The sequence below is a fragment of the Mustela nivalis genome, assembly GCF_964662115.1.
Source record: "Mustela nivalis genome assembly, chromosome: 7".
NCBI classification, from domain to species: Eukaryota; Metazoa; Chordata; class Mammalia; order Carnivora; family Mustelidae; genus Mustela; species Mustela nivalis.
In genome coordinates this window covers 23,582,447-23,608,979 of record NC_139026.1, presented here as the reverse complement: position 1 = coordinate 23,608,979, position 26,533 = coordinate 23,582,447, and the positions used below count along the sequence as shown (strand labels likewise).

The following is a 26,533-nucleotide window of genomic DNA, read 5'->3' as shown; positions in this document are numbered from 1 at the left end:
TCCCTGCTCAGTGGGGAGTCTGTTTCTACCTCCTCGTTTCTGTGCATGTGCTCTCTCTCTCTCTCTCCCTTGCTCTCAAATAAATATTTAAAAAATAAATAAAATCTTAAAGTAAGAGAAAGGGTAAGAGCCATATATCATTTCAACAGATGCAGAAAAAGCATCTGACAAAGTTTAACACCCATTCATGATTTAAAAAACCCTCAAAAAAGTAGTTTTAGAGGGAACATAACTCAACATTATAAAGGCCTCATATGAAAAACCCACAGCTAAGATCATCCTAAATGGGGAAAAAAAAGAGCTTTTTCCTCTATAGGCAGGAATGAGACAGGGATGCCCACTCTCATCACTTTTATTCAACACAGTACTGGAAGTCATAGCTACAGCAATCAGCAACAAAAAGAAATAAAAGGCATCCAAATAGGTAAGAAGAAACAAAACTTTCACTATCTGTAGATGACAAGATACCATACAAAGAGAACCCTGAAGACCCCACCAAAAAACTGCTTGAATTAATAAATTCAGTAACGCTAGAGCAACACAGAACTAATGTTCAGAAATCTGTTGCATTTCTACACATTAATAATGAAGCAACAGAAAGAGAAATCAAAAAAACACTTAGGGCATGTGGGTGGCTCAATCAGTTAAGCGTCCAACTCTTTGATTTCAGCTCATGTCATGATCTCAGGGTCCTTAGATCAAGCCCCACATTGTACTATGAAAACTATAAAATACATGAAAGAAACTGATAACACAAGGGTACCTGAGGTGCTCAGTTGGTTAAGCATCTGCCTTCAGTTCAGGTTAAGATCGGGGGGGGGGGGGGGGGGGGGTCCTAGGATTATGTCAGGTTCCCTGCTCAGTGGGGAGTCTGCTTATCCCTCTCCCACTGCCCCTCCCCACTCTCTCTTGCACTCACTCTCTCTTTCTCAAATTCTTTGGCACAAAGAAAAGGAAAAAAAAAAAAGAAGTGGAAAGACATTCCATGCTCAGGGATTGGAAGAACAAACATCGTTAAAATGCGTATGTTACTCAAAGCAACATGCATACCAGCAGTGTTTTTCACATAACTAGAACAAATAATCCTAAAATTTGTATGGAACCACAAAAGACCCTGAATAGCCAAAGCGATCTTAAAAAAAGAAATGCAAAACAAGAAGCATCATAATTCCAGACTTCAAGTTATACTACTAGTAGTAGTAGTAACTACCAGTTATACTAGTTATAACTACTAGTTATACTAGTTATTACTACTTTAGTAATCCAAAAAGTATGGTACTGGCATAAAAACAGACACATAGATCAAAAGAACTAAATAGGAAGCCCAGAAATAAACCCACAATTATATGGTCAATTAATCTTCAACAAAGAATATGCAATGAGAAAAAGTCTTTTCAAATGGTTTTGGGAAAACTGGACAGCTACATGAAAAAGAATAAAATTGGACCACTTTCTTACACCATACACAAAAATACACTGAAATTAAGTAAGGACCTAAATGTGAAATTTGAGACCATAAAAATACTTGAAGAGAGCACAGAAAGTAATTTTTCTGACACTGGTCATGGCAATCTCCTTTCAGATATGTCTACTGAGGCAAGGGAAATAAAAGAAAAAACAAACTATTGAAACTACATTTAAAAAAAAAAAATCTCTGCAAAGGAAAAGAGATGACCAACGAAACTGAAAGGCAACCTACCTACTCAATGGGAGAAGATATCTGCAAATGACATGTCCGGTAAATGGTTAGTATCCAAAATATGCAAAGAACAGATACAACTCAACACCCCAAAAACCAATAATGCAATTAAAAATGGGCAGAAGACATGAACAGACATTTCTGCAAAGACACAAAGATGGCCAACAGACACACATAAGACACATGAAAAGATGCTCAACATCACACATCATCAGGGAAATGAAAAATCAAAACCACAATGGAAATCACGTCAAACATGTCAGAATGGCTAAAATCAAAAACAAGAAACAAGTGTAAGCGAGGATATGGATAAAAAGGAACCCCTGTGCACTGCTGGTGGGAATGCAAACTGCAGCAGACACTGAGGAAAACAGTGTAGAGGTTTCCCCCAAAAATTAAAAATAGAACTGCCGGGGGCGCCTGGGTGGCTCAGTGGGTTAAGCCACTGCCTTCGGCTCAGGTCATGATCTCAGGGTCCTGGGATCGAGTCCCGCATTGGGCTCTCTGCTCAGTGGGGAGCCTGCTTCCTCCTCTCTCTCTCTCTCTCTCTCTGCCTGCCTCTCTGCCTGCTTGTGATCTCTCTGTCAAATAAATAATAAAATATTAAAAAAAAAAATAGAACTGCCCTACTTAGTTGCTTAAGTGTCCAACTCTTGATCATGACTCAGGTCTTATCTCAGGGTCATGAGTTTGGGCCCCACATCGGGCTCCACACTGGGCATGGAGCCTACTTTAAAAAAAAAAAAAGAAGAACTGCCTTATGATACAGTAATCATGCTACTGGGTATTTACCCAAAGAATACAAAAAACACTAATTCAAAAGGATATATGCACCCTCATGTTTATTCCAGCACTATTTACAACAGCTGACCTATGGAAGCAGCCCAGGTGTCCACTAACAGATGAATGGATATATATAGAGAGAGAGAAAGAGAGAGAGAGAGTGTGTGTGTGTGTGTGTGTGTGTGTGTGGTGGAATATTACTCAGCCATAAAAAAGAATGAAACCTTGCCATTTGCAATAGCATGCATGGTGCTAGAGAGTATAATGCTAAGCAAAGTAACCTAGTCAGGGAAAAACAAATACCATGTGATTTCACTCATATGTGGAACTTAAGAAACAAAGGAGTAAAGTAAAATTCACACACACACACACACACACACACACACCAAAACAGACTCTTAACAAACAGATGGTTACCAGAACGGAGGTAGGTAGGGGATTAGGAGTATACTTGTTTTGATGAGCACTAAGTAATGTGCAGAACTGTTGGATCACTATATTGTACACTTGAAACAAATAGAGCATTGTATGTTAACGACACTGGAACAGAAAGATTTAGCGACATAAAAACTCAAAAAAGCAAATAAAGAAATGGCCAAGTGACCAAATACCCATCAAAATTCTTAAAGATAAATAAAAAAAATCCACACCCCTCAACAAGTATAAAGAAATTTCAGGGAAATATTTACTTTTTTCCCTAAAATCTCAGTACTGTAAACCAAGATATTCAAATTATCCAGTTAGTTCATCAAAAGATCCTCTACTACAAATAAGAAGTGGGAATAGAAAGATGTCCCCAAATCTCTCATTTTGAAAAACAGTAACTATAGATTTAAATTGCTTAATATAAACTGAGCAGGAGGGAGCCTATATTAAGAGTTTAATAATAGGAATGACATGGGTGCCAATAAGGTGTTACCATGATGGAGTTAAGGGTCTGGAACTAGGATATTTGTAGGTCAGGGTGACCCTACTAAATACTGAAGAGAAAGTGTATTACAATCAAAATAACTGGAAGACTTGTAAACCTTCTAGGTGGCCCTGTATCAAGCATTAATAATGCACTAATAACTAAAGTACAGTGAAGTATAGGGTTCACTCCATGAGCACAGTGAAGGTGGAAGAGAAAGGCAAGCTAAAATGATACCTGACAGGTTGAGGCCTGATAACCTGAGAAGTATCATGATAAATGGATCTGGATTCTTCCCTAGAACAGTACTGTATAAGAGTTGGTGAAAATGTAGTGAGATAAAGCACATTCAATCTCACGAGCAACTGAACCAGAACAATTGAACCAGAAAACCCAAATCAAGCCTTAGATATGTGACTTTTTGAAGAGTATTAAATAACCTTTGATACCATATTAACATTGGCTTAAACTTCTTATTATCAGAGGACCTTCAGACGCCCAAAATAATCAAAGTAAGATCCTTCCCCTTCATCTGATAATTTTTGTCATGACTTCTGCCCTTTACAACCATATTTACAAGTATGTTAATTAATTAAAATATTTATTGAACATCTAGTTTATACAAATCCTGTGTTAGGAACTAAGGACAAAGAAACAAAACATACTATCATGGGCCACAAGTTGAGAAATACAGAAAAGCAGGCAATGACAATGAAGTGTAATAATGACATATTCTCAAGCAGCTCTGGGACCACAGATAGGGAGGACATCTGACAGAGAATACAGTAAAGAAAGGCCCAGCACATTACAGAGGTCCAATAATGACTAAATAGAGAATGACCTAAATGTGATCTCCAGGACCTTGGTTTGCAAAGGTCTATTATTTTGACCAGGCTATTTTAGTCAGGTATCAGTCAAAAGGCAAAAATCTCACCAGTAACTGTAACAGAGTTTAGAATAAGTTGTTAACCATGAACTGAAGAACTGGAAAGGTAAAAAAGGGACTCATATAATTACAAAGAAAGTAATTACAAGAAGCAGCTTGGACGCCCAGAGCTGAGGGAAACAAAAGTGACTAGAATTACTGGAACTCAAAGGTTTGGAGAAACCACATAAAACTAAAGCCTAGATCTCTAGAAATAAAGCACTTCTTGAAAAACACAAAGAACCAAGAACTTGAGGAGGGTCCCAGCAAAATGGGGACACAAATCTCAGAGAGAGAGCAAAAGGCTAGTTGATGTTATCTAGGAGGAACGTCATGAGCGTTCTATGAGTGCGGAATAGTGCAAAATGGAGTGATCTGCCACTCCTTTTCTTACCAGGGTGAAGTCCCATTGCTGTGAAGATAATATTGATAAGAAGTAAACACAAAGGAGCAAATCCCTTGCCCCTCCTCTTGCTTTCCTATTTCCCATCCTCCTACTGGCAGAATTTAATGGGGAATCAGATGGTAAGCAAGAAATATAGTTTGTAGGATCTCAGCTCCTACGCCACAAAAAAAAATTTTTAGAAGGATGAGTCTGAAGCTGATAAAAAATACCTTAAAAACCATCATCACCTATACAAGTTCTCCTTTCTATATACTTAAGGTAATATTCTTTAAATTAGAATTATAAAACTCTAGTTAAATTCAGCAATTTGATTTTTTTCATGACTTCTGAGGAAATTATATAAAATAATCCACACTAAAAGTATCTGTTTTAGAACCCCAAACTTTAAAAGAACAACCCATGCTATACTCCATAAATTAGGCAACGCACAGATCTTCAAAATAAAATCAGAACCTCAAGAGTTAGAACAATCTTAAGGCTCAAATTTCATGTGTATATGAAAACTTTAAAACTCACATATTCAAAAATCATCACAAGATTAATGTAGATTAATGAAAGGCCTGACCTACTAAAATTTTAGATGAGTGCTATTTCACTACTTTGAAATATAAGTAGCTTTTTCTTTTAGACCAAATCTTTTCCCAGTGAATAATTTTAATATTTTTATTGCATGAAATATTCTGAATCTTCCTCTGTAATAGCTGACTTAAGAATACATCATTTCAAACATACCGCGTTTCACCACATTTAAGATGCCATCAACTATAGAACACAGCATTACTGCATAAATCACAAAAGGGGAAAAAATGCTGTAAGTTAAACTATGGCTTCATGGATTCTTTAATGGACTTTTAAGAATCCCTGAAGGATCTCTACCACATTAATCTAATCTATAATTTAATGTACTGGAGCATGCAGGTGGCTCAGTTGGTTAAGCATCTGCCTTCGACTCAAGTTGTAATCCTAGGGTCCTGGGATGAGCCCTGAGTTGGGCTCCCTGATCAGAGGGGAATCTGTTCTCCTTCTCCCCTGCCCTCTACTTATGCCATCTCTCTCTAGTAATAAATAAAACAGTTTTTAAAATATAGTCTAATGTACTGCTAAGGTGTTTTATCTCAGAATATCATTTTAATAACCTTATTGCCAACTTCTCTTATACCAGTTCTTAGAGTGCATGTAAGTATTTTCGCTTCTTAAACTTTTATTTTGATTTCCCTTGTAGTTTTATCTTTTTGTTTACTCAACAAACAGTACAAATATTAACCTTAGTTCATTTCTGTTCATTTCCAACTGGTGGGCTAAATAATTTCATTCAACATTTACAGGGCTGAGGCAGGAGATGGGAGAGGATGGAGAAGAATGGATATAAGGGGGCGCCTGGGTGGCTCAGTGGGTTAAGCCTCTGCCTTCGGTTCAGTGTCCTGGGATCGAGGCTGTGCATCAGGGTCTCTGCCCCGCAGGGAGCCTGCTCTGCACTCCCCCTCTCCCTGCCTGCTTCTCTGCCTACTTGTGATCTCTGTCAAATAAATAAATAAAGTCTTGAAAAAAAAAAAAAAAAGAATGGATATAAGGTTTTTTGGGGGTGGTCACAAATGTTCTAAAATTAAATTGTGGTGATGACTATACAAATATATTAAAAATATTTTTAATGATGTTGACTTTCAATGATGTTGTTTTAATGATGAACTAATGATGCTGACCACCTCTTTAATGGGTTTATGATCCATTCATATAACTTCAAATCTTTTGTCCACTTTAAACAGAGTTGTCTTAAGACTTATGTTTAAGTCCTTTGTCCAACATATCTATTACAAATATATTTTTCTGTTCTGTGATTTGCCTTTTGTTTTCCTTTGTTCCTTCTATTTTATGGTTGGTTCTCTCTGCATCCTAAAATTTTTGGTACCAGGATATTATGGGTATTTTTTCTGTATTTTGTATCTTCAAGTTCTATATTTTTAGCGTTACAATTTAAGACCATTAACCATTTTCAATTATTTTTTGTATTTGGTGTGAGGTAAAGGTCACTATTTCTCTATAGATTTTCTTAAAGAGGTCTGTGAGAAAGGTCTATTAAATTCACAACAATAATAATGGACTTGTCTGATTTTCCTTTTAGCTAAATTTTGCTTTACATATTTTGAAGCTATGTAATTAGGTTATACAAATTAGAACTATTCTATCTTCCTAATAAATTGCCCCTTTAACATTATCCCTTTTTATCTCCAATTATGTCTCTTGGCTAAAGACACTGTATCTCCTATTAGTATAGTTACACAGCCATTTCTTAGGTAACATCTGCATGGTACACTGTTTCCCATATTTTTACTCTGTACCTGTTTATGCTTTGTAAACAGCACATAGCTGGGTTTTGCTTTTCTGATTCAACCTGATTCTCTGATACCTGATACATTTAGTCCATTAGCATTTAATTACTGATGTAGTTAAGTCCATCATCTTTGTATTTATTTTCCATTTGTCCCCTTGTTCTGTTCTTTGATCTTCCTTTTCTATTAATCACATATTTATCATTCTATTTTATGTACTCTATAGGTTTATCTTTTAGCATAATTCTTTCAGTGGTTACTGTAAAAGATACAAGGTTGGGGTACCAGGTGGTGGGTATTACAGAGGGCATGGATTGCATGGAGCACTGGGTGTGGTGAAAAAATAATGAATACTGTTTTTCTGAAAATAAATAAATTAATTTTTTAAAAAGATACAAAAATGCATCTTCATTTTGTATCTTAAATTAGTGCTTTTACCATGTCCCATACAAATGAGAGATTCTATTTTTTTTAAGGTTATTTATTTATTTATTTGACAGAGAGAGAGAGAGAGAAATCACAAGTAGGCAGAGAGGCAGGCAAGGAGAGAGAGGGAAGCAGGCTCCCTGCTGAGCAGAGAGCTGGAGGCGGGGCTTGATCCCAGGACCCTGAGATCATGACCTGAGCCAAAGGCAGAGGCTTAACCCACTGAGCCACCCAGGCGCCCTCAAATGAGAGATTCTTATAATTCTATTTACTTCCTCCTTTTGCTATTGCGGTCATGTAATTACTTTGACATGTTCTATTGTTTTCCAATATAACATTTCCAATGGAACACTGGAGATTGTTAAAACTACTGGTTTAAGCAACTAACAGTCCTGCCCACCCTATTTAGCTATTCCAGTATTCTTCATTCCGTCATGCTTGTACCTCGGAATTTTTTTTTTTTGGGGGGGGGGGGGCTGTGTATTTCCTTAATGTTTCCTAAGGTGTGGGTATGTCGCTGATGCCTTCTCTCAGCTTTTGTTTATCCAAGAATATATTTATTTCATTTCTGGTTTTGAAGGGTATTTTCACTGAGTACAGAATCACTGGTTATCAATTTTTCTGCCAGCACTGTAAAGGTGTCATTCCACTGTCTCTTCTAAGTTACATGGTTAAAAAATCATTGTTGAAGATTCTTATTTCTCAAGGCGCCTGGGTGGCTCAGTGGGTTAGAGCCTCTGCCTTCAGCTCAGGTCATGATCCCAGGGTCCTGGCATCAAGCCCGCCTCCAGCTCTCTGCTCAGTGGGGAGCTGCTTCCTCCTCCTCTCTCTCTCTCTCTCTCTGTTTATTCGTGATCTCTGTCTGTCAAATAAATAAATAAAATCTTTATTTAAAAAAAAAAAGATTCTTATTTCCCTGTAACTAACATGTCTTTTTCCCCTTCTGTTTTTAAGATTATTCTGTTTATATGTGGTTTTTAGCACTGTGATCTGGAACTAAGTGCTGAGGGAAACATAGCAATAGCAGGCAGACATAGTACTACAAACTCCCACTACTAAGTTGTTAACTACTAAATAAACAGAATTATTAATTATTTCTTTTGGCTTAGTGGTGTTATGAAAGAGTTTCTAAAACACTAAAGGTAAATGTTTATTATTTATCCTGTGTTGGGTTCACTGAGATTCTTCCATCAGTGGTCTTAACAGTTTTTGAAAAATAGCTATTATTTCTTCAGATATTGTTTCTGCCCTTTCCCCTATCCATTTCATCAATGTCTTAATCTGCTTGGATACTGTAACAAAATACCACAGACTACACAACTTACAAACAATTTCTCACAATCTGGAAGCTAAAAGTCTGAGATCAAGGAGCTTTTGATCTTGGTTCTCTTCTGTGCTGTAGACTTCCTGCTATATTCTCACATGGTGAAAAGTGCTAGGGAGCTTTCTGAGGATCTCTTTTATACAAGCATTAATTCCACACATGAAGGCTCCACCTTCATGACCTCAGCACCTTCCTAAAACTTCACATTCTAATACCATCAACACTGGGCATTAGGATTTCAACATGAAATCTGGGGTAACAAACATTCAGACCACAACACTTAGGTACTCCAATTATACATATGTTAATCACCTGGTTATGCTACACTTGTTTTTTATATTGTTCTGTTTCTTTCCATTTTGTATCCTTAGTGCTTTAAACATATCCTTGCAATACCCTCTCAGTGGGTACTAGAAAGAAACACAGCAAGTATTTTAAGAAAGCACCTGAGTATGCTTGGTCTACACTACTTCTTAAATGGGGAAATGAAAATATTTTCCTCTATGTTTCACAAATAAACCAAAAACTTCCTTGAAAAAAAAAATTAAGTTTAGCAAGTTACTCCTCCCTTTTAGGGAAAATGCTAGAAATTCAGTTCTACCTTCAGTCTCATCCATGAAAGCTATTAAATATGTTCAATAACTTAGGAGGTCATCACAAACAGGAGATAGAACAAGGTATACAGGAAGGTGCTTAATTTGCAAAAAAAAAATCACTTGGTTATGATAAAATCTTTTTCAGACACCAAACCTTTGTCTTTTTGCCTCAAATACTTTTTGTCAGTTTAATAACCCTTTGAATGTCTATACATTGCATTAATATTTATTATGTATTTATCCACAAAAATTTTAAAGCTTTAAAACTATCCCTAAATATATCTAAATGAAATTACTTTTCCACTATATACTTGGCCCTATGGAGTTTATAAGCAGTCTTCACATCTTATTTGAGTCTTAATATGATTCTAGTAGGTAAAAAGGTATAATTATTTACCATTCTTGTTATACAAATGAGAAAACAAAAGCTCAAAAGTGGGTCACCAAAGAGTCCTTAAGCTACTAAGTAAATCCTGATAAAACAGAAATTTAAAAACTACATGCTCCTACCATTAATCGGCTCACAATAAATTGGCCCATGTGTGGATTATAAGTGAACCACAAACTGCCTTTCCTTGTAATTTTTGTAATATTCTTGAGTAAAATTAAGTCAAAGCATGCATGATCATCTTTTTCAAAAGAAAAGCCATACCTTAAAGCAATTTTAGCAATACCAAATTATCTGTAAGTCGCCAAATTTCATTTAGCTACAGCAAAATGTGCTTAGTAAATTATTTCCTAATGATGGTATTTTAATTGACAATTTTTAAAAGTATTTTTAGAACTAGGTTTATACAAAGCAGATAACTTGTAATATGTAATGTTATTGTAATATATTAGTGGCTGTGGTTTATTATACTTAGAACTAAGGGACTTTTCATATGGATATGCAGCCAGGCAACTTGTAAACATGCCTCTTTCCTCCTTCGGTAGGCCTCTGAACATTTCTCCTTGGGCAGACTCATAAATACAAATTCCAGACTCAGTATCACAAAGGATTTGTAACAATTTTCAACTATTCCTTCCTTGAATCCTGGTTTTATTTCAACACTGCTGAGAGGAGGTTTCCAAAGTAAAGGACAAAACCTCCAACAAACCTTCCACTGCCATCCAGCCTTTCTAGATCAGCCTGTGTGTGTGTGTGTGTGTGTGTGTGTGTGTGTGTGTGTGTGGTGTAGGTTTGTTTGTTTAAAAGACTCTTAATACAGTTCAAATTAGCATGCCAGGTTCATTTCAGCTCCTTCACCGCCAGACCTGGAGGACAGGACTGCTTTAGTTTCCCTGCCTTCTCTTCATCTGTGATGACCAATGTATAAAGGTATCTCCTGTATCAAATTTTAAACTTCACATTATCTTTATTTTTCTTGAACTTGACAGATTTGGCATCCTTTAGCCTGGCTATGAGAAGAAAGTCCTTGATTTCTTCCATTTTGTGAGGCATGGCTAAGAGGGGTGCAGAGGAGTGCATAGCTTCCACCACCCAAAAGACCTACCCAGTGTATATTTACAATTATCCATAAACTCTTTTTGAGAACAGTACTGTCAAGTGTTAGCCATTCTATCAGAGAAACAGGCCACACTCTTTTGCTGTATGAACACAGATGTTATCCTCCTACATAACAAGTCATTTCCTTGATTACATTTATAGGCAGTATAACCCAGTCCTTCAAATACGGGTAGAAAAATAAATATGCATATGAAAAGTCCCTTAGTTCTAAGTATAATAAACCACAGCCACTAATATATTACAATAACATTACATATTACATAATATCTGTTGTTCTACTGTACTGCAACAGACAGGACAAACAAGACATGAAGAAAATAAATCATCTCTGTAAAATAAGTGGAATTATAAGCTGCTATTTAAATTCAACTATTCAGGGGCATCTGGGTAGCTCAGTCAGTTAAGTGTCTGCCTTTGGCTCAAGGCATGATCTCAGAGTCCTGGGATCAAGACCCATGTAGGGGGCTCCCTGCTCAGCGAGGAGTCTGCTTCTTCCTCTCCCTCTGCGACTCTCCCTGGCTTGTGCTCTATCTCTATTGCTCACTTTCTCTCAAATACATAAAATCTTCAAAAAAAATTTTAAATTCTACTATCCAAAAAAAAAAAAAAAAGAAAAAGTCAGTTAATGGTAACTCCTACTTGTTTAAAGTAACTGGCTATGGCCAAAAGCCGTAATTTGATCCTTACGTTAGCCAATTAACTTTGCGCTACCAGGAAAATCACCTATCTAGAACTCTGGACACTCAGAAATGGTAAATATTTATCAGTGGTCTTATGAAGATTTAGCCAAGATGATAGACGGTTTAATGCCATCAATCATCAGGAAGGTATACAGCTACAAAGGCTGTGACGTTGTGTGGAAATCTGGGTTCTGCTATTTTTTTCTAAGTAGAAAGATATTTAAGTCAACAAAATTATAATACTTATAAAACATCTCAATACATTTTATCACTTTCATATTTCCTTTTTTACTCTCATTTCATGACATTTTTAATGACTGCTGCTCTTCCTCCTTCTTTTGTTCCAACTCAATACATCTTCCAAGAATTAAGCACAGAGATTTCTATCATGGTGGTTAGTAGTTCCTTTTGTATCAGGATGACTTACAAAATAAAACAATAGTTCTCAATTCTGTAGTTAATTCTTTCAATAAATATTCTATGCTCACATTGTAAGCACTTGAATTTCTTACTAACAGTCAAAGTAAGAAATTTGGGAACTGTATTTAATGTACAAGAATAAATTCAGGGTTATTCTTATAATAATGTCATTCCCCAAAATGAATAGGAGAGAAAGTGGCTTTGTAGTTTAGGAGTTAGAAACTGCTCACAATTGGGGTGCCTGGGCAGCGCAGTTGGTTATGCATCTGACTCTTGGTTTTGGCTCAGGTCATGATTCCAGGGTCCTGGGATCAGGCCACCTGTTGGGCTCTGCAATCAGCATGGAGTCTGCTTGTCCTTCTCCCTCTCCTCCTCCCCCTTGCTCTATTTCTCAAATAAATAAAATCTTTTTCAAAAATTGCTCACAATTCTCAGTCCCTCTTATCTATCCAGTAACTTACAGTTTTCCATATATAAAACTATCTATTCTGTCATGTGCATTATAGCAGAAACAAAGTTGAAATCTCTAGAAAATAAAGCTCAATAAAACCTGGATGGAATATGTGGAGAATAATAGAAGGCCTACTTTTACCAAGAGCAATGATCTGAAAATGTGTATATCAAGAAACAATGATCTGCTGTCTAACACAGACAAGAGTTGTCACACTCGTGATATACTTTTTTTTGGAAAAGGGTGAGTTTGCAGGCACAGTACCCAATCTATTTCACCTATACTGCATCTATAGGAATGGCCTAGAAAGATTTCAATAGGAAAAAAAAATAAGTAGAGGAGGGGAGGGATTATTTCTCTGTTCAATGAAGAACAGTAGGTTAAGACTATTGTTTCTTTTATTCTGAATCCATCTTTATAAAGGGTAAAGAAAATCAAAAGGTCACAATCTTTAGATGTGGCTATACGTTCCCATGCAATTTTGTGGTTAGAAGTTAGGAAGTGACTAGAATTGTTCCCTGTTTCAAAGGTAGGAAATGAGAGGTTATCCTGAGGTCAGGATCTTCTAATGTGGCTCTTGATCTAAATTGTGTTAACTTGCCCTGCTCTAGGATGAAAGCAGTTATGACCAGATCAATGTGCTCTGCATCTGGTTAGTCAGCTGCTCCAGAGTAGGCAGCCAGCAAAACAGCTTTGGGGCCCTCTCTGGGGACTGTGGCCCTCCTAAGATTTGGGTATAGGCCAATCCTGTTGCCCACTAATTCTTAAAAGATATATTCAGATCTCCCACTAATTCTTAAAAGGTATTTTCAGATCCCCAAGATAAGAAGTAAAATAAACGTAAGTAGAAAATACCCTTTTAATTTTCCAAGTAAGCTGTAACTGAAGTGTTCCACATTTCCATCTAACATTCACTAGAAAATGAATTTTTTTTTAAATTTATTTATTTGACAGAAAGAGAGAGAGAGATCACAAGTAGGCAGAGAGACAGGCAGAGAGAATGGGGAGGAAGCAGGCCTCCTGCAGAGCAGAGAGCCCGATGCGGGACTCGATCCCAGGACCCTGAGATCATGACCTCAGCTGAAGGCAGAGGCTTAACCCACTGAGCCACCCAGGTACCCCCAAAATGAAATATTTTAACAACTCTATATGAAACCATTATACTGGCTCAACTATCTGCCTTAGAAAAATCAACTGATTCCTTGGAAGAGGAAATTTAAAAGGAGGCCCCTGTTTTTGTTTTTGTTTTTTTAAAGAGGGGAAAACAATGCTAAAAAGGAGAAGAGGGTCCCAAAACCTAGGGACAAAATACTACAAAATATTCTTTTTTTTTTTTTAAAGATTTTATTTATTTGACAGAGAGAGATCACAAGTAGGCAGAGAGGTAGGTAGAGAGAGAGAGGAGGAAGCAGGCTCCCTGCCGAGCAGAGAGCCCGATGCGGGACTCGATCCCAGGACCCTGAGATCATGACCTGAGCCGAAGGCAGCGGCCCAACCCACTGAGCCACCCAAAATACTACAAAATATTCTTAAAGGAAATGGCTTGAATACGAAGTTTTGTAACTACTGCTATAACCACAAGGGATCCCAAAGAAGAAATCCAGTTCCACGGAATATTTTTTAGCAACCTGCCTTTATCAAGTCTTTCCAAAGTTTTCACAGAAATGACTCTACTGATACATTAGTATTTCATTGGTTTGGGTAATATTTGATTAAATTATGTAATTACAATAACAAAGCTGGAATATAACTGTTAAGAATATAAGTTCAAACTAAAGAAAGGCCTACTACCTATGAGTTAGTATTAAACAAGTCATAGCCATCAATCAGTAGTCTTACAGAAGGAATAAAGGCCAAATTAGTCAGATCTTTTACTACATACCCTCACTTGCTTTCTTAAATGCTATACACAAAAGTCTCTGCAAGCATGCAACCATCTATGACATCCAAAATACTTTATGTTAATAAATTTCTTAACTGCAGTACAGGATGATTTGAACTTTCCTTTCTAAATGGAGTATTGATGAACTATAATAAAATTTCCATGCAATTTTAAGTAACATTCTTAACCTAGCAAAGAAATAAACAGATAAAATGGAAGAACTAAACTCAGTATTATAGTTAAATGAAAATTTTGTCACATAATCTTTTTCTATTATTTTATCACTGGCTGCCTGTACCTCTTAATTCCCTTCATCTATTTTGCCCATCCACACATCTCTCCTCCCCTCTGGCAAACACTAATTTGTTCTTTGTGTTTATGAATCTGTTTCTGGTTTTCATGTGTTTGTTCATTTATTTTTTAGATTTCACATATAATTGAAATCATACGATACTTGCCTTTCTCGGTCTTATTTCACTTGGTGTAATAATACCTTCTAGATCCATCCACATTGTCATGAATGGCAAGTTTCATTCTTTTTTAAGGATGAGTAATATTCAATTGTATATCTATATAGATAGATATATGCCACATCATCCATAACTGTTCACTTATCAACGGACACTTAGGCTGCTTCAAATATCTTGGGTGTTGTAAATAATTCTCCATAAACAAAGGAGTGCATATATCTTTTTGAATTAATGCTCAATCCTGTTAGCCTAACTCTGTGAATGTGATATCTTCTTAAAAAAATAAAGCTAAATTCCATATGAAAAACTTTCCCAGGATGCCTGGGTAGCTCAGTTGGTTAAGCTGCCTGCTCTCGACTCTAGCTCATGTCATGACTTTAGTGTCCTGGGACTGAGCTCCACATTAGGCTTCACACTCAGCGAGAGTCTGCCTGATGATTCTCTCTCTCCCTCTGCCCTTCCCCTCACTCTCTAAAATCTTAAAAAAAGAAAAAAGAAAAGGACTTTTCCTATTTACTCTTACAACAAATAAATGTTTGAAATATATAGGTGTCTAAGATTTGTTGACTATTTTATACAGAAATTAGAAATAAATATTTACTATAGGATTTGATCTAATTCTTAAAAATCTGTTTTTTTCATGATTTGGGACAAGGTTTATAGTGAGTTTCCAGGCACTTGAATACATGTTTATTTATATGACCACTTTCTTAAGAGCAGGCTAAAATTTATTAAAATCTAAGTCATTAGGTATGTAAATAATCAATATGAAAGAAAACCTAATGGTACACTAAGGCTCTCCATAACTCATGAATAGTAAGTACAGTAAAATAGGTCTGAACTCATTATTACTGAACTCCAGAATGTATTTTGCTCTAATTAACTTTACTCAAATATGGGGGTAGGGAGCGAGAAATCATCATGAAACTACAGTGAGTGAGAATGTTAATAGATTAAAAAGAGCCTAGAGCATTAAAATTCTTCTCAATGAGTTCAAAACAGACCCTCCTTTGCAGTTTCAACTGCTTCCAAATATATGGATTCTTTTGCCATGAGAAAACAAAAAGATCTTTTTTGATGCTCAATTTGATATTTATGAAATTAAAAAGTGGCAGCATAAGTCTGTTTTAAGCATATCACTTCAATTAAGGTGTTCCCTGGAGCTCCAATGTGCATTTACCCTCTGTGTACACATTTCATTAGCATTAGTATCTATCCCTCTGACATCCTCAGTGAGACAAAAGCACAGAGAATGGTTTCTATTCTTTTTTCTATTCTTCCTGTATACAAAAGAGATTAAATTTCATGATTTTCATTGATGCTTCAAAAGACTTAGGTCTCACTAATCAACACCTTAGAATGCAGTAATATTTATAGCTTATTATAAAACCCGACTCTGGTTTTTACATGAAATTTATTAAGCACCAACTTAAGACAGATTTATTTGAGCAAATCTCTTAATATTATATGAGCAACCTTTTGTTTATAAAGTTAACCAGGCAATTCACAAGTTTATGTCCCTATATACTAGAACCATATCCTTCAAAAATGATTACAAATGTACATAAAATGACTAGTACCTAGTGATATCAATGATTTTTTTTTCCTCAAATGAGGTTTAAGTTTATGTACTTCCCTACCCACTAGTTTCTCTTGCAACACCATGTAAGGGGTCTATCATGAATTTAAGGGGGGGAAAAGTACTTTAAAAAATCATTAATGTCAATTAGGTAAAATACATTTTAACTGGGTGCCTGGGTGGCTCAGTGGGTTAAGCCTCTGCTTTCAGCTCAGGTCATGATCTCAGGGTCCTGGGATAGAGTCCCCCATCAGGCTCTCTGCTCAGCAGGGAGCCTGCTTCCCGAGCACTCTCTCTCTCTCACTGCCTGCCTCTCTGCCTACTTGTGATCTCTGTCAAAAATATAAATAAACAAAAATCTTTAAAAAAATACATTTTAATTGCTGAAAGATCTGTTCCTTTATCAATTTTCTCCTCTTACACAAGTCATAGTAATATGTGCTATAACAATAACAAAGGAATAAAAAAAGATGAAATTAACCTTCCACATTATATAATTTTTCAGCAATCATTTTAAAATATAGGATCTCTATAAAACTACTAGAAGTCAATATAATCAAGGAAATGTCTTTTTCCCTTTTTATGTAATAAACTAGTAAACAGAACAATCAGCCAATCTGTTCTAGTTCTCTACTTAATTTTAACCATCACAGTAACTCTATAAAATTATTTAAATTATACTCACTTTACATACCTAAAGAAACAGTCACTGATGAGCTAAAAAATTCACTGTTAGAGCAAGTAAGCAGAAGCACAAGTGGGAACCCAAACAGTAAAATGCCCTACCCAAGTCCATGTTTTCACTGCTACATAACATCACCCATTTAGCACATATATTCACTCAATAAATAAAAGCCTGGCTGCTTAATAGTTTTTCTTCTAGGAGTTACAAAAATCAGTGATTGAGAAATAATGCACACTGTAATTCTTTTTCCTTTCCTTTTTCTACTTCTCTACCTACAGAATTAGGAATTCCTCACACTATGCTCTCGTAATCATATATATATACATACATATATATATATATACACATACATACACATATATATCTATGTGTGTGTGTATATATATATATATAGAGAGAGAGAGAGAGAGAGACATTATATAACATTATCTTTTATTTTTTAAAAAGATTTTATTTATTTATTTGACAGACAGAGATCACAGGAGGCAGAGAAGCAGAGAGAGAGGAAAGAAGCAGGCTCCCTGCTGAGCAGAGAGCCTGATGTAGGGGCTTGATCCCAGGACCCTGGAATCATGACCTGAGCCAAAGGCAGAGGCTTTAAACCACTGAGCCACCCAGGCACCCCTAATGTATCTTTTATATAGCATCTTCCTACCTAATAAGTTTAAGCACACAATTTTAAACACTTTCAGAGAAGGAAGGACATTTTGCTGTGTGTTTTGAAATCCCATTCATTTCCTAGTGAAGGGCTTAGCTTTAATAAGGCCCAAGTACTGGACAGAACAGAATAGAGGGCAGTGGGGAGGGGGGGTCTCTCTCTAGAATAACTTATAAACAAAGGAGATCCACATCTTAGTGAGTTTTAAATATTTTGCATATTTAATCAAATAGTCCAAAATGTATGCAACAAAATTGGAACATTTTCCAATAAAATTGGAAACACTGTTTTTCACTAACCTCTAACAACATTAAGATTTTATTAGCAACTGAATATAACTCTTATCTTTTTTGATCCCCAGGAAAGACATGAGTTGATATTGCTCTGCCGTTTTACAAATGAGGAAACTGACTCAAAAATTTTAACAAATTTACCTGTGATCACATAGCTTGCAAGTCTGACCATTTCCAATTGATAGTGTCCAAGTGACATTAAAAAGGAGGGAGGGGTACAAAAGAGCTCTGAGGCTTTTCGAAGTAGAAGATACCCAAGAACAGATTTCAAATTGGAATTTGCTGACTTCCTGGAGCTTATCAAAAATTGCCCCTCAGAGTATCCAACTGAGAGAGGAAGGTCAAGTGCAGGATTAGGATCCAATTTGATTTTGATATCTAAAGCAGAAGTTCTCAAAGTGTAGTCTGCGTAATCTTTACAAGGGGGTTGTGCTTTGAGATCAAAATTATTTTTACAAGGATTCTAAGACATTATTTGCCCTTCTCACTTTTATCTCAAGTGTACAGTGGAGTTTTCTGAAAAACACTGCAACAGACTGAAAGGCAAAAGTAGATGTGAGAATCCAGCTGTTTTCTATTAAGCTAGACATGAAAGAGGTTTACAAACACGTAAAACAATGCTAATATTCTTGCCATGTTTTAGAGTTATTTTTCATTTAAAATATGTGCTGTGATATATTAATTTGTAATGTTTCTCAAGTAAATTAACATTAAAGAACATAAGGTCCAGGAACCAAAAAGTTGAAAAGTTCCTACTCTAGACCGAGAATGGAAGATGGTGGCGCAGTATGAAGACCCTGGGCTCATCTTGTCCCATGAATACAACCATGTAACTATCAAATCATCCAAAATTCTCCAGAAGCTGACCCAAAGACTGGCAGAACAAACTCCACAGCTAAAAGCAGAGAAGAGGCCACACTGATGAAGGTAGGAAATGCTGAGACACGGTTTGGGAGAGAAACAGATCTTGGCCACTGAGGTGGTAAGAGAAGGACAGTTGCAGAGAAAGGTGAGTGAAAGAGCCCAGCACCCAGGGGAGCACACAAGGAAAATCAATCCCCACAACAAGTGCTTGGAAAACAAGAACGGCCAAATACTCTGGGTTCTCGCAACTAACAGGGTTAATGCCTGGAATTTTAATGGTTAGCAGGCTTGGCTGGGATAGACCTCCAGGGCACTGTCTTGCTCTTGATGAGAATGCAGGCAAACAACCCATGAACACACAGCATGGAAACAGTAATCTCAAGAGCTCCTCAGGCACACAGTGGGAGTTTAAGTGCTCATCCTGGAGCATGTCACAGAGAGGCAGCTTTCGTGGAGAGGCTATATTTACCTCCCCCACACTTCAGTATAAGCAAAGGCCCCCTGAGGCTATCAGTGCAGTGCCACCACTGGCTACCTAACCTACTTATACCAAGCCCTGCCCTCTGGTGCTCCAGTGGAAACACCCTTTCCAGTCTCACGTGCCTCACTCAGTCCCAGCAAGGTGGGCCTCTTCCCCAACAAGACCAGCCCAAATTCTTGCCCACACCCAGTCTCTCAACCCAAGAATTTTGTGGTGCCTCAGTTCTGGTGGCAGTGGCACCAAGTCTCATTTCACAAGCAGACCAGAGCACACCTAGTTAAAACTCACCACATTCAAGTAAGGGACAAAACACTACCCACGGCAGGCAAGGAAAGCTTCCACACACAACTGACCTGAAGGATACAGTAGCCAGAACACAACAGCAGAGTGCACACAACACACACTAGAGGCACTCTTTAAAGTGCCAGGCCCTGGGGAACAGGGGACACTACACAGCAGGACATTACAGAACCTCTTTTCATAAGGCCATTAACTTTAAAAACAGGAGACCTAAGCTGACTTTCCTAACACAGAGAAATAGGCACAAAGACTTAGACAAAAATGGGAAGACAGAAAAAACTGTCCCAAGCGAAAGAACAGGAAAAGGCCATGGCCAGAGAGCTAATCAAAACAGATATAAGTACAACACCTAATGCAGAATTTCAAACAATGATCATAATGATACTCACTGAAGGGGCACCTGCATGGCTCAGTCAGTTAAGTATCTGCCTTTGGCCAGGTCATGATCCCAGGGTACAGGGATGGAGCCCTCCATTGGGCTCCCTGCTCAGTGGGGAGCCTGCTTCTCCCTCTCCCTCTGCTGCTGCTGCTCTGCCTACTTGTGCTCTCTGTCAAATAAATAAAATCTTAAAAAAAAGAAAAAATACTCCCTGAACTTAAGGAAAAAGTAGAGGACATGAGTAAGACCCTTAACAGAGAGAAGAGATAAGGAATAAGAGAGCAGAAATAAAGGGCTCAATAAACAAAATAAGAAACACTTGATGGAATGAACAGCAGGCTGGAAGAAGTAGAAGAATGAATTACTGACTGAGAAGGCAGAGTAATGGAAAGTAATCAAGCTGAATAAGAGAGAGAAAAAGGAATTACACAAAGTGAGAACAAAGGGAACATAGTGACTTTATCAGATGTAATACCATTCAAATTATAGGAGTCCAAGAAGGAGATAGAGAAAAGGGGACAGACTATGTATCTGGATAATAACTAAAAACTTCCCTTATCTGAGAAAGGAAACATATATACGAGGCACAGAGAACTTCCACCAAAATTAATAAAAGCAGATTCATACCAAAGCATATTGTAGTTAAACGGACAAAATATAATGAGAAAGAAAAATTTAAAAGCAGAAAGACAAAAGGAGACAGCAACTTAAAAGGGAAAATGCACAAGGTAGCAGGGGATTTTTAAGCAGAAATATTCCAAACCAAAATGGCCTGCCATGATATGTTTGTGCTGAATGGGAAAATCTAGAAGACTACCCAGAAAGGCTATCAATCAAAATAGGAGATAAAGAGCTTTCCAGACCAAAACCAAACAAACAAACAAACAAACAAAAACAAAAACAAAAACTAAAGGAGTTCATGACCACCAAACCAGCCCAGCAAGAAACACTAAAGGTGACTCTGAGTGGAAAGGAAAGACCAGAATTGACAGTACAAAGGTAACACAAAAGGAAAGGAAAAGGAAAACAGTCAAAGGAGACACAAAAGCAGTAAAAATGAATATTTCTGTAGAAAAAACAAAACAGCCAAGAAACTCACAAAATAAGAGTATGTAAAATGTAACAAAATATACCTAAAATGTGGGAAGAAGAGGAATAAAAAATGGGTTCAAACTTAAATGACCATCAACTTAATACAGATTGCTACATGCTGAAGTTTCACACAAACATGATGGTAGCCATATATCCAAAACCACTAATAAATATGCAAAGAATAAAGAGAAAGAAGAAATCCAAATATGTCATTAAAGTAAATCAGCAAACCATGAGAGAGAGAAAAACAAGAGATTCATAGAAAATCTTCAGAAAAAAACACAAAACAATAAAATGACAATAAATACATAAAAACAAAAGGTGACAGAATGGACTAAAAAGCAAAACAAGACTCATCTTAAAAATGAGGCTCATTTTAGACCTAAAGACACCAGCAGACTGAAAGTGAGGGGACAAAGAAACATTTACCAAATGGATGTCAAAATAAAGCTGGAGTAGCAATACTTTTATCTGACAAAACGGAATGTAAAACAGACTAACAAGAGACAAAGGACATTATATAATAATAAAATAGACAATCCAACAAGATATAAGAATTGTAAATATTTTTTTCAAAGATTTTTTATTATTATTATTTATTTGAGAGAGAATGAGAGACAGAGAGCATGAGAAGAGAGAGGTCAGAAGGAGAAGCAGACTTCCTGCTGAGGAGGGAGCCCGATGTGGGGCTCAATCCTAGGACTCCAGGATCATGACCTGAGCCGAAGGCAGTTGCTTAACCCAAGAATTGTAAATATTTACGCACCCAACATGGGAGCACCCAAATACATAAAACGGTTTAACCAACACCAATGTAGGGGACTTTGGGGGTGCCTGGGTGGCTCAGACATTAAACATCTGCATTTGGCTCAGATCATAATCCTGAGATCCTGGGATCAAGCCCCACATCGGGCTCCTTGCTCAGCAGGAGGCCTGTTTCTCCCTCTCCCACTCCCCCTGTTTGTGTTCCCTCTCTCGCTGTGTCTCTGTCAAATAAATAAAATCTTAAAAAAATACTTTTTGTTATAATAATGTAGGGGACTTCAATAGCCCACTCATATCAATGGACAGATCATCTAAACAGAACACCAACAAGGAAACAATGGCTTTGAATGACACACTGGACCAGATGGATTTAACATACATTCAGAACACTGCATCCTAAAACAGTAGAACACAAATTCTTTTCAAGTGCACATAAAACATTCTCCAGAATAGATCACATATTGGCCCACCAAAGGAGTTTCAACATATGCAGAACATCAAAGTCATACCATGCATCTTTTCTGACCACAAGGCTCTGAAACTAGAAGTCAACCACAGGAAAAAAATCTGGAAAGAGTACAAATACATAGAAAGAAAACATGCTAATAAGCAATGAGTGGGTCAACCAGAAAATAAAAGAAATAAAGTACAAAAGAACAAATGAAAATGAGAACACAATGGTCCAAAACTTTTGGGATGCAGCAAAAGCAGTTCTAAGAGAGACATTTATAGCAATACAGACCTACCTCAAGAAGCAAGAAAAATATCAAACAACTTTACACCTAACAGAGCTAGAGAAAGAACCAACCAAAACCCAGCAGTACAAAGGAAATAAACAAGATTAGAGCAGAAATAAATAGTATAGAAACTTAAAAAAAAAAAAAAATAACAGATCAATGAAATCAGGAACTGCTTCTTTGAAAAAAAAAATCAATATAACTGATAAACCTCTAAACAGATTTATGGAGGAAAAGAAAGAGGAATGACTCCAATAAATAAAATCACAAATGAGAGAGAACAACCAACACCAAAGAAATATAATTACAAGGGAATTATTAAAAAAAAGAAACAAAAAACAAAAAACTACATGCCAACATACTGGACAACCTAGAGAAGATAGATAATTCATAGAAACATATAAACTACCAAAACTTAAACAAGAAGAAATACAAAATCTGAACAAACCAATTCTCAGCAAAGAAACTGAAAAAATAATGAAAAACCAACAAAGTCCAACACCAGACGGCTTCACAGGCAAATTCTATTAAACATTTAAAGAAGAGTATGCCTAGTCTTCTCACACTATTCCAAAAAATAGAACATTATATGTTAATTTTAAAAATTAAAAATTATTAAAAAGAAAAAAAAAAGGAAGCTGAAAATACCAGGCACTTATTATCACTGCCATGCCTTTCCTATCTAGAGAATGGTTATAGGTTCCATTCCTGGCTGGTGGGATCTAAAAAGTCTGCAGCTGGAAGTCTAAGAAGGCTTCCTCTTGTTAATAAAATGGAAGACACAGGGGAAAAAAAACATAAAGGAAGGAATAGAAAAGAGGCCAGCACTACCATACCAAAAGCAGATAAAGACACCACCGCAAAAGAGAACAACAGGCCAAAATCCCAGATGAACTCAGATGCAAAAATCCTCAACAAAATACTAGCAAACCAGATCCAACAATACCTTATAAAAATCATTCCCAAGTGGGCTTTATTCCTGGTTTGTACAGGTGGTTCAATATCCACAACTTATCAATGTGACATATCACATCAATACGAGAAAGAAGGATGCCTGGCTGGTTCAGTAGGTGGAGTGTGCAACTCATCTTGATAAGTTTGAGCCCCATATCTGGTGTATACATTACTTAAAAATAAAATCTTAGGGGCGCCTGGGTGGCTCAGTGGTTTAAAGCCTCTGCCTTTGGCTCAGGTCATGATCTCAGGGTCATGCAGGGAGCCTGTTTCCTCCTCTCTCTCTGCCTGCCTCTCTGCCTACTTGTGATCTCTGTCAAATAAATAAATAAATAAAATCTTTAATTAAAAAAATAAATAAATAAAATAAAATCTTTTAAAAAAGAGAGAAAGGATAAGAACCATATATCATTTCAACAGATGCAGAAAAAACATTTAACAAAGTACAACACCCATTCATGATTAAAAAAACAAAAAACAAAACCAAAACTCAACAAAATAGTTTTAGAGGAAACATAATTCAACATAATAAAGGCCTCATATGAAAAACCCAAAACTAAGATCAACCTAAATGAGAAAAAAACACTGAGAGCTTCTTCCTCTATAGAAAGTAAGGAGTCAGGAGTAAGACGGGGATGTATACCCCCATCACCTGGATTCAACATAGTACTAGAATTCCTAGCCACATCAATCAGACAACAAAGAGAAATAAAAGGCTTCCAAATAGGTAAAGAAGCAGCAAAACTTTCACTATTTGCAGATGACATGATACCATATAAGGAGAACCCTGAAGACCCGACCAAAAAACTGCTAGAACTGATAAACAAATTAAGTAAAGCTCCAGGATGCATAACAAATGTACAGATATCTGTTGCATTTCTATACATTAATAATGAAGCAGCAGAAAGAGAAATCAAAAAAATCTCATTTACAACTGTATCGAAAATACTAAGATACCTAGGAATAAACCCAACCAAGAAGGTTTAAAAACCTGTACTCTCAAAACTATAAAACACTGATGAAAGAAACTTAAGTTGATACAAAGAAATACAAACATTCCATGCTCAAAGACTGGAAGAACAAGTATCATTAAAATGTCTATACTACCCAAGCATCTCCACATTTAATGCAAACCCTATCAAAATACCAACAGCATTTTTTCACAGAAGTAGAACAAATAATTCCAAAATTTGTATGGAACCACAAAAGACCAAATAGCCAAACAATCTTGAAAAAAAAAAGCAAAGCTGGAGGCATCACAATTCTGGACTTGAAGTCCTATTCAAACCTGCAGTAATCAAAACAGTATGGTACTGGCACAAAAATGGACACACAGATCAACTGAACAAACAGAAAACCCAGAAATGAACCCACAATTATATGGTCAATTAACCTTGACAAAGCAGGAAAGAATATCCAATGGGAAAAAGACAGTCTCTTCAACAAATGATGTTGGGAAAACCAAACAGCAACATGCAAAAGAAAACAATAGGCCCACTTTCTTGCACCACATACAAAAATAAATTCAAAATGGATTAAAGGCCTAAATATGAGACCTGAAACCATAAAAATCCTAGGAAAGAACACAGGCAGTAACTTCTTCAACACAGGCCAAGGCAACATTTTTCTAGATATGTCTCCTGAGACAAGGGAAATAAAAGCAAAGATATATTATTGGGACTACCTGAAATTAAAAAGCTTCTGCACAGCAAAGAAAACACTCAGCAAAACCAAAAGGTAACCTATGATATGGGAGAAGATATTTGCAAATGACATATACAATAAAGGGTGAATATCCAAACTATATGAAGAACTTAAAAAGCTCGACACCCAAAACCCAAAAAATCCAATTAGAAAATGGGCACAAGATGCCTGGGTGGCCCAGTCAGTTGAGCATCTGACTTGGTTTTAGCTCAGGTCCTTATCTCACCAAGATCACCCGGATCATGGGATCCAGCCCCGTGTCCGGCTCCATGCTCAGTGGGAGTCTGCTTAGGTATTCACTCTCTCTGCCCCTTCCCCTGCTCATGTGCTGTCTCTAGAATAAATAAATCTTAAAAAAAAGAGAGAGAAAGAATAGGCAGAAGAAATAAATAAATATTTCTCCAAAGAAGACATTACAGATGGTCTACAGACTCATGAAAAGATGTTCATCATCACTACCATCAGAGAACTGTAAATGAAACCTACAACGAGATATCACCTCCCGCCTGTCAGAATAGCTAAAATCAACACAAGAAACAATGTGTTGGCCAGGATGTGGAGAAAAAGGAAACCTCTGCCCTGTTGATGGGGATGCAAACTGATGCAGCCACTGTGGAAAACAGTACGAAGATTCCTCAAAAAGTTAAAAATAGGACTACCCTATGACCCAAGAATTGCACTACTGGGTATTTACTCAAAGAACACAAAAATACTAAATCAAAGGTATACGTGCACCTGTATGTTTACAGCAGCATTCTTAACAATAGTCAAATTATGGAAGCAGCCCAAGTATCCACTAACAGATATATTTATAAAGAAGTGATATACATATATATACACATATATATAATGTAATATTACTCAGCCATAAAAAGAATGAAATCTTGCCAATTGCAAAAAGATGAATGGGGCTAGAGAGTATAATGCCTAGTCAAACAAGTCAGCCAGATAAAGATATATTTCACTCACATGTGGAATTTAAGAAAGAAAACAAATCAACAAAGCAAAAAAAAGACAGACAAATCAAGAAACAGACTCAACTACAGAGAACAAACTGATGGTCACCAGAGGGGAAAGAGGTAGGGGATGGGTTAAATAGATGAAGCAGAATAAGGAGTGCACTTGTGGTGATGAGCACTGGGAGGTATGTGGAATTGAATCAGTATATTGTACACTTGAAATTAATATAACACTGTATGTTAACTACCTGGAATTTAAATAAAATCTTAAAACATA

At 36.6% G+C, this 26,533-nt stretch overlaps 1 protein-coding gene and 1 pseudogene across 4 annotated transcripts in view; both read right to left on the bottom strand.

The window, feature by feature from the left end:
* CDK17 (cyclin dependent kinase 17) overlaps positions 1 to 26,533 on the bottom strand; it is a 110,522-nt gene that overhangs the window by 62,914 nt on the left and 21,075 nt on the right. The window lies entirely within an intron of this gene.
* On the bottom strand, positions 10,423 to 11,113 carry LOC309868701 (large ribosomal subunit protein eL38 pseudogene; annotated as a pseudogene). The gene has a single exon. The product of its transcript is annotated as a large ribosomal subunit protein eL38 pseudogene (transcript).